Source organism: Melozone crissalis, unplaced genomic scaffold (assembly GCF_028551555.1).
Source record: "Melozone crissalis strain CALT ecotype California unplaced genomic scaffold, PUWL_Pcris_2 ptg000114l_1, whole genome shotgun sequence".
Classification (NCBI taxonomy): Eukaryota; Metazoa; Chordata; class Aves; order Passeriformes; family Passerellidae; genus Melozone; species Melozone crissalis.
The window spans coordinates 1,606,191-1,615,527 of record NW_026535891.1 but is presented as its reverse complement, the minus strand read 5'-3'; positions in this window follow the sequence as shown (position 1 = coordinate 1,615,527).

Sequence of the window (9,337 nt, the reverse complement as noted above, 5' to 3'; positions counted from 1 at the left end):
TGGGGATCCGAGAGCCTCCCACTTTTCCAGGACAGTCAGGATCAGGCCACAGCACAGGGTGAGGTGTCAGAGACAGGAAAAGCTTCATGTCTGGAGGCATTTTCGAACACGTATGTGTGACAGGGATGGGTCAGGACTTGCTTTTGGTGAGATAGGGCTCCCTTTGTCCATCACTCTGTCAGCCGTGGCACACTGGGGACAGTGTGACACTCTGCCAAAGCCAGCTCCTGAATGGCTGGGTGACCAGAAGTGCCAACTGGGGAGAGAGCCCTTGTTGGCCCAATTGGCTTAAAAGGCAGAGCATGAGGTGGGCAAGTGCCTGACCGTGTCTCCTCTTCGGATGTCTGTCCCATCCATGCTGGAACCCGGGAAGTGGCAACTCATTTAAATGAGAAATATCTGCCAAGGAAAGTAGGAACCTTCCTGGAATAAGAAGACCCATCCCTAAAACTCTTTTTAAATTTCAAAGATTATGGGGATACCAGGTAACAGTGTAGGAAAAGGAATATCAGCTCTTTACAGGGAAATTTATAAACCAGAATCGAACAAACAACACAAACCCAGAACTTTCCCTCCTGCTCAGCGCTGTTGGTTTTTGTGGCAGTTATAACCATGGCCAGCAGGGAGCACTATAACCGGGGGGCTCTGCAGCGAGCACTCCCAGCCAGCAGGCGGTGCCTCGGTCCAGCTCCATCCCCTCAGGGGCCATGGCGGCCTCAGACGGGAGGGAGGAGGGAAAATCGCTCCTTTTGCAAACTCACGGGCACCAATCGCTCCTGGCACCACCACCAGCAGCGGGCAGAAGCCGCCAAGGCAGCAGGTTGGATCCCAGTGCCCACTGGCAGCATAGCAGTGTCCCGGGGCCAGGCACACGCCCTGCGCTACACCCACGACTGCTCTCCATGATCCAGAATGGAAGGAAGGCAGCGCCTGACCCCAGGCAGGTCTCGGGTCCACAGCAGCACCTGTGGTGGCTTTACACCACAATTCCTGCAAATCCTCAGCCTTTCACTCATGTGAGGAGGGCAGGGATGGAGCAGCTTCGGGGCCACCTGGAATCCACACAGGATCCCTCCCCACAGCCCCACCACTGGCGTGGGGCAGAGCCCCTGCCCAGTATTTCCACACTTTTCCCTTTTATCGGGCGGGCACATCCCAAACCCAAACATTTTTTCCATGAGGTTCCAGAAGGCTGCAGGTATTCTTCAAGAAGGAGGGTCCAGGTCAGGATGTTGAGCACATTGTTGTGGATTGCGTAGTAGTTTTGTGGTTCTCTCTGTCCCTTACAAAGAGGAACAAATGATCAATTGCCATATTTCCGGGCTGGTTCCCTCACAGCTGCCCCTCCCGGGGGTGGGTTTCCAGCCAGCCCTGCTCTGAAAACCATCAAAGGCCCTTGCAGAGCCACTGCTTGGGCTCCCTTTGAAGTTTGTGCTTCTTGCAGGGCTGTGCAAACCATAGGCAGGCCTTTTTCCCCCACAGAATTCTCACCTCTGCTGCAGGAGCTTCACAGACCCAGAACCCCTCAGAATCTGTTTTGGGTGACCCGCAGGCTGCCGGCGCCTTGTGGGGGCTGTGCTGGGCTCTGGATCACTCAAAATCTGAGGTTCCCAGGGAAAGAGCTGAGACCCATGGGCCCATCCAGGCACTGCCCATCCCTGGCACTTCCATTCCCCTGGAAATCAAATCATGGGTACCCCATTTCTTATGTCTCCCCCTCTCTGGAACCCATATCCCAGTACTGGTATTCCCCAGGATCTCCATGGCCAGGGACACCTCATTCCCAAGGAACCCTCTGCTGTTCATCCCATCCCTAAAATTCCTTTCCCACAGGACCTTGATTTTCACAGGACCCCCATTCCCACAGGATCCCCCATTCCCCCAGCATCCCCATCCCATGACCCGAAATCCCTAGAGCCTACATTCCTCTGGCACTCCCATCCCTGAGACCCCTCAGCTGTGGGGACCCCCATTCGCAGTGACTCCCACTCCTCAGCACCCCCATTCCCAGGGACCCCATCCCTGGGACCCCCCATTCCGTTGGACACCCATCCCCACATCCACAAACCCCCTGAGCCCCCCCACTCCTGGGAACCCCATGTCCCACTGTGTCCCACCCAGCCTTGTCCCCATCCTGTTCCCACCCTGCCCACAGCCTGTCCCCAGCTTGTGGCCACCCTGATCCCACCAGGTGCCACCTACGCATGAGGGTGAGACCTGACCTCACTTCCTTCCCCTTTGGCCAAAGAGCCATCACCCAGGGGACAGCCACCCCTGGCAGTGAGTGACAGCCAGTCCACATGTCTGGGGACATCGGGATGGCCAGGAAGGTGGCGCTGCTCCTGTGGGGTGAATGCCAGGGGCAAGGGCCTGACATCCCGGGGATGGGGAGGGGAGGGGGCACAGGGGGGCTGTGGGGTCCCCTGAGGTCCCCAATGCCAGCAGGGCATGGAGCCCAGTGTGACCAGAGTTTTCAGGTAGCTTTAGGGACAGAAACAGGAGACAGGAATGTGGGGACAGGGACAGGGGGATGAAGATGTGGGGACAAGGATGTGGCAGAAGGAACCTTGGGGCTGAGGCAGCTGTGGGGACAGGGACAGGAACACAGGAATGCAGGGACAGGGACAAGGGGACAAACACCATGTTGATGGGCCATGGGGACAGGTGCCATCAGAAATGGACCATGGGCACAGGGCCATTGGGATGTGATTGTGGGGCTGGCAGGGGTGACCTGTGCCAGCACAGCGTCTCCATGCCTGAGCAAGGGTTGGCTGCTGTGTCCCTGTCCTCAAGACATCTGTGCCACACCAGTGCCCCCACTGAGACCTTTTGGGAACAGCCCCACACTCCATGCCCCCGTGCTGCTGTCCCTGGAGTGTCACCCTCACCCAGCCTTGTCCCTTCTCCCTTCCAGCCCAGACCCTCGGCCTCACTGGTGAGTCCTCAGGGGATGCTATGGCCCCACTCTGCTGTCCCAAGCCCCACGCTGGCCCAGGCAGGCTGGTGTCCCCTGTCACCCACAGGTGCCCAGACCACCCAGATCCTGGTGGAGCCCCCCTGGACACCACCGGTGCTGTGGGTGACACTGACCTGCCAGGGTTCGGGGACTGCCGGTGCCACCGCCTGGTACAAGGATGGGCAGCGCTTGTGGCAGGAGAGCCAGGAGCACGTCACTGTCACCGAGAGTTGCACCTACTGGTGTGACAGACCCGGCACCGGGCGTAGCCCCCTGGTGATAGTCTTACAACGTAAGGGGGTTTTGGGTGTCCCCAGCCTGGCACCCACTGGGACCCTGAGGGCTCTGGGTGGGCTCCGCTCCATGGGTCACCTCCTGTGTGACCAGAGCCTGTCCCCTGCTCTGAGGACAGCCCAGAGCATCCCAGAGTGGGGGCAACCGTGTGGTAACTGGGGACCCCTGGTGTGCTGGCTGTGACACAATGGGGGGGTCCTGGTGCCATCGGGTGTGAAAGGTCCCCTCTGTCCCCCAGCCTGGTTGGTGCTGCAGGTGCCAGGGCGGGCGCTGCTGGAGGGGGACATGGTGACCCTGCGTTGCCGGGGCTGGAGGAACAGAACGGTCCACTCAGTGTTCTTCTACCGAGAGGGGAAGGAACTGGGGAGGCTCCGCTATGGCACCGAGCTGTCCCTGCCCACTCTGCAGCTGAACCACAGTGGCAGCTACAGCTGCAAGGGCCGGGTGAAATTCGGGACATCAGAGAAGTCGTGGCGGTCAGTGCCGGTGAGAGTGACAGTCCATGGTGAGCACTCCACAGCCCCTACCCCAACACCCCCACAGCCCCTCCCCAGGGATTCAGGCTCACAAATCCCCCTCCCCTCTCCTTCCCAGAGCTCTTCTCGGTGCCGGTGCTGGAGGGTCCCCCCAAGCTCACCGTGGGGTCCTCCCTTACTCTCAGCTGCCTCAGCACCCCCAGCCCACTGCGGCCCCGAGCCCCCCTCCTGCACCTGTTCTTCCGGGACGGGCAGGTGGTGGGGGGCCCGCAGGGGTCCCCGCAGCTGCTGGTGCCCGCCATGGGGGTCTTTCACTCGGGGAATTTCAGCTGTGAGGTGCAATCCGAGGGTGGGGCCGTGCGGAACAGCAGTGCCCGGCTCCACATCACAGTGCACAGTGTGTATGGAGATGGGAACGGGAAGCCCCCAGAGCCTCCTCGTGTCCCCTGCCTGGAGACGCCCAGTTTTTCCTGACACCTGACCTGTGGCACCTAAGATTCCCATATCCCTCCCCGGCTCCCCTGCTCCTTTCTCTGGTCCCTCCCCGGATCCCACATGTGTACCCCCATCCTTCCCTGGCAAATTTTCCGTGTCCTGCCATTGCTGACCCGGGTCCCTCATCAGGTCCCTCCATTCTTGGCTTGTGTCCACCCATAGCTCACTGGGTCCCCAGATCCCTCCCTGCATCCCTCCACCCCTCTCTGAGGTCCCCACACATTCCCCAGGTCCCACCATCCGCTCCCTGTGTCCCCATACCCTCCCTGGTGTCGCCCCCCTCCCTCTTTAGGTGTCCCTTCCCTGAACCCCCATCCGCCTGTTTGCAATCCCCCCCCCATCTCTGAACAACCTTTTCTTCACTGGGATCCTCCTGCCCCTGCCCGACCACCCAGGTCCCTCACTGTCCTCTGCTGTGCCGCCCTCTTGCAGGGGTCCCACCCTCGGGGATGTCCCTGTCAGTGCAGCCCCCCGGAGGATAGGTGGCACTAAGGGACAGCCTGGTGCTGAGCTGTGTGGTGGCCGAAGGGACAGGTCCCCTGTCCTTCTGGCACCGGGAGGGCTCGGGGGCACTGCTGGGGACCACACTCCGCCTGGAGCTGCACCATGTTGGGGACAATGACAGCGGCCAGTACCAGTGCCAGGTCAGTGACAGGAACAGCATGGTCGAGAGTGACCCCCTGAATGTCACCGTCATGGGTGAGCGGGACCCTCGGGCTGGGGTTGACCCCACCCACGGCACCCCCATACCATCTCACCAGGTGCCAGCACCATCTCTGTCCCCACAGTGCCCGTAGCCAATGCCACCATCACTCCCGGTCCCCTGTCACACCAGGTGCGTGACCCTGCACTGCTCAGGGCAGGTGGGCTCAGCCCCTGTCACCTTCACCTGGCTGCACAATGGGCAGGAGGTGGCCCGGGGTCCCCTCCTGGAGCTCAGGGACATCGATGTGGGACATTCGGGCACCTACCAGAACGTGGCCACCAACCAGGACGGGCACTGCATGTTCCGGGCACTCAGCCCTGAGCTGGCCCTGGAGGTGACACCTGGCTCACCCTGGGTCACAGGTGGGGTCACACAGGGTTGCTGGGGGTTTCAGGGTCCCTGCAGTTCAGGGTGACCCCAATGTGTCCCCTCTGTCCCCAGCCGTGGCTGTGAATGTCGGCAGGACCGTCCTGTTCCTGCTCCTGCTCCTGGCTGTCATCGGGGGCTGTCACTGGTGCCACCACCGGGGTGTGTGACAATGGAGGTGGACGAGGTCCTACAGGAACTTGGGGGAAGCCCCACACAGTGGGGGCGCCGTTGGGGCATCACCCAAAGCCCCTGAGCTGGAGGAAGTTGAGCCCCCAGTGACCTTTGCTTGGGGTGCTCACAGCTTTGGGGGCCTTTTGGAAGGTCTTGGGCTGTCCGAGGAAGGGCCTTGAGGAATATTGGGTTGACACTGGGATCTTTTGGGGGCTTTTTGGGAGGTATTGGAGAGTTGTGGAGGGATGTTGAGAGCTCCTCAGGGATCCTGAAGCAGTTTGGGGTCTTCCCTGCATTCCATTCTTGGGGTTCCTTGAGGCTTGAGGGGTGCTCAGGGGCTGTGTGAAGAATCAGGGTCCTGAGGTGGTTCAAGGGTCCTGGAGAGGGGTTTGGAGTACCTGGGTGCCTCAGGTGTTCTGGGGCTCCTCAGGGGTGCTTTGGGGTGCAGGGGCCTGGGAGTCCAGTAGAAATCAGTGTCTGGTGGGGGCTCAGGGCTCCAGTGAGCATTTAAAGGTCCCAGGTGGGGTTGGGGCCCAGGACACCTTATGATCACCTCATCCTCTTTTTCTTGCAGCTCTCAGGAAATCCCAGGACAGGTCAGTGGGGAGTTCCAGCCATGACTCTGCCTGACCCCCTCCCCAGACACACCTCAGACCCCCCCTTATCCCCACAGGGCTCCCCAGAACACCCTTATCCCCTGCAGGTGGGGGAGGGGCTGGACATGAGGGGGCAGGAGGTTAGTATGGGGGATGGGTGGGGACATGGACATGTCACCCATGAGTGTCACCCCAAGCCAGGTGTCTCTTACTGCCCCCCCCAAGGACCCCCAGGGGACCCACGCAGATCTGCCAGGACCACATGGGCGACTGCAGGACACCAGTGACATCCATGGGAACGTGCTGTGACACAGAGGGACACTGGGAGTCCCCATCCCATGGCTCCAATGGTGGCCCATCCTGCCTGGGGTGATGACCACGAGTCAGGGGGGGCTGCACAGGGCACCCAGTGCTCCCCTTTCCCCGTCCCAGTGCTCCCTGTACACCCATGGCTCCCCAGGCTCCTCCCAGTGCCAGAGGACACAGGACCCATTTTCCTTCTTATTTAGTCCAAAATGCAGCTGCTTGGTTAAACTGGCAGAGATGGTGTTTGTTCAGCTTTCTTGGGCTTTAGGAATGGGATTCTCCAGTTCTGGGTTCCCACTAAAAAACAGGCGCTACTGCCCCTTTCCCTACCGCTCCCCATGGAGGCACAAAGATTCCAAAAGTCTGAGAGAAGAAAAATTTCCTGAATCAGCAATGAAAGAACAAAACCAACAGCAACAGCATCAAGGTTCAGAGTCCAAATTGTCACACAAGGAATAATTTCCAGGGAAAGCCACCAACAAACAATCCCTGAACACTTCCCCCTGTTGCCTTCTGATATAAGGCAAGGCGACCTGGTTTCGAGGAACAGCACGGCGACCCAAACTCTCCAGGGTCGCTCGGGCCAAAGAGCACGCAGACACCAATGTGGTAGATGGTCAAAGGCCTTTATTATCTCATCTCGTGGGGTTTTATAGTCTAAGGGGTCTCTCTACGTCAGAGGGGCTCTGTAGTAACATCTATGGTTAGTAAGGAGTGGAAAGTTACCAGGAGTGGAAAGTTACTAGCATTACTATCGTTAGGGGGGCTACATTCCTAGTTACATTCCTAGGGTGATCTCTTATCTCAGGGGATTAGGGAAAAAGGAGTCCTACACTTTCCGTCACATTGCATGATCTTCCGATCGCCTGTCCCTATCTACCACATCTCTCCCCCCCCTTTCCCACAAATGAATGAGGTAGTTATATACATAGGCACTGAAATGAGGTATAAGGTTGTAATTCGACAAGGGAAAGGGGTTTGGTAAACCTGAGTAAGTTTTTGCCAAGCAAGTTTAGAAAATCTTGTGACTGGCAGTGTTCCCTGGTTGAATTCACAGCATTTGTTGCCAGCCTATGAACAGGATGTTGGCCCGTTCTAGGCGGGTCTGAACGACCGAGACTAGCTTGTTCAGCAGGCATGGTCCGAAGGTAACAGCTAAAAGCAGCATTGCAAATGGACCTATTAGGGTAGAAATTAGGGTGGTTAGCCATGGTGATTGATTGAACCAGGACTCGAACCAACCCTGTTGGGCTTCCCTGTCTTTCTGTCTCTGAGCCAGTCTGTTTCGGAGTTCCGTCATGGAGTCTCTAACGACTCCCGTGTGGTCCGTGTAGAAGCAGCACTCCTCTTTCAAGGCGGCACACAGGCCTCCTTGCTGCATGAACAGGAGGTCCAGTCCTCGCCTGTTCTGCAAGACCACTTCTGAGACTGAGGAGACTGACTTCTCTAGAAAGGAAATGGATTTCTCGATCCTTTGCAGGTCCTCATCGATGGTCGCTGGCAGCTGTGACAGTCCTTGGTGCTGGGTCGCTAAGGCTGAGACACCCGTTGCCATTCCTGCTGCTCCTAGACCGAGCAGCATTGCGATAGTTACACCTGTTATTATTTCTCTTTTGTGGAGCCGGCTGGGTTCCTCGAAAAGGTGATACACTTCTTCATCTGAGTGGTACAGGACCCTAGGAACAATCAGAACTCGTACACAGAAGTCGTCAGAGTCATCGAATTTGGCAAGGAACACACACGGACTCACTCCAGATCCCTGGCAAACCTACATCCCAGGTGCGGATGGGACTACCCACTTATTGTTTTTCCTGTTGGGCTTGACTACTTTGGTGCAGACGTTGCCTCTCCGCCTAGCTAGGGTTGCATTGCCAAAGCATCTGCCCCGGCCTGTGACTTGACTCAGGGTGATTCCTTTGCGGGGGATATCCCATCTGCACTGGTGAGGGGCATCGGCTGTGGAGTAGCTGAAGGGAGTGTTTAAAGCAACTCCTTCGTAAAAGGGGGGTTTAACATCGTAAGAAAGCCAGGAGGATTCGGTTAGGTTAGGGTTGGATTCGTTCAGGGATAGAAAGGTAGCTTCTAACATACGAAGGATTGGGTCTGAGTCCGACCCGGCTGAGCGGCCTATCTGAAAGGCTTCCGCATGGCCAGTCGGGATATTGGGGACCTTTGTGGGCAAGGCTTTGGGGTAGGTCGTGTGCGCTTTCTGTGCGCTTTTAATCACTTTGTTGGGTCCGACCGCTCGGGGTGCCGACAGTTGGAGCCTGATAATTTGCACACTCACCCTCTCTTTCTACCCTTGAAGGACTACTGTCCACGTTCTGCCTACGGCCCAACTAGGGTGATCTGGCTGTAAAACCGTCATGCTGTAGTCAGTGCATTTCCGAATTTTAGGGATTTTATGGCGGTTTCTATGGAAACTTCCCTGGAGGAAGACGGGTGTTTTGCAGCTGGTGGGTGCCCAGGTGAACTGTAAGAATTTGTCGGGCTCTTGTGGCTCCCACCCAGGCCCTGACGGTCTGGCATCTGTAACTATGGTTTCACAGCCCCAGTGCCCACAATATCCCCACCCTGGGTGATTGCAGTAGCGTTTCCCAGGGTTTGAAGCCGGGCACCAGTAGGATAGGTACATGTGTGTGGTGTGCGGGGAACAGGGGTCTACCTTTGGTCGTCCTGGAAACAGGTCGGTAATGTGGAGCACGAAGGATGGGGTGTTCGGTGTGGTGATTTCTTTGAGCACCTTGTCGCTACTAAGGTGTCGCATGACCCACCTGAATGGCTGATGGGGGTAGTGGTCTGGGCTGGCTTGCCCTCTGGCAACAAGCCCCAACAGCAAAATCGCACAGAAACACCCTTGATGCTTGGGTGTCACCCGTATGGGTTTCTCGGGCACTGCCTGGCAGCTTGGTGGTCTGTCACTTCCTCTGGAATGGGGATGTACGCTTCACGAGGACACCCCACGAGC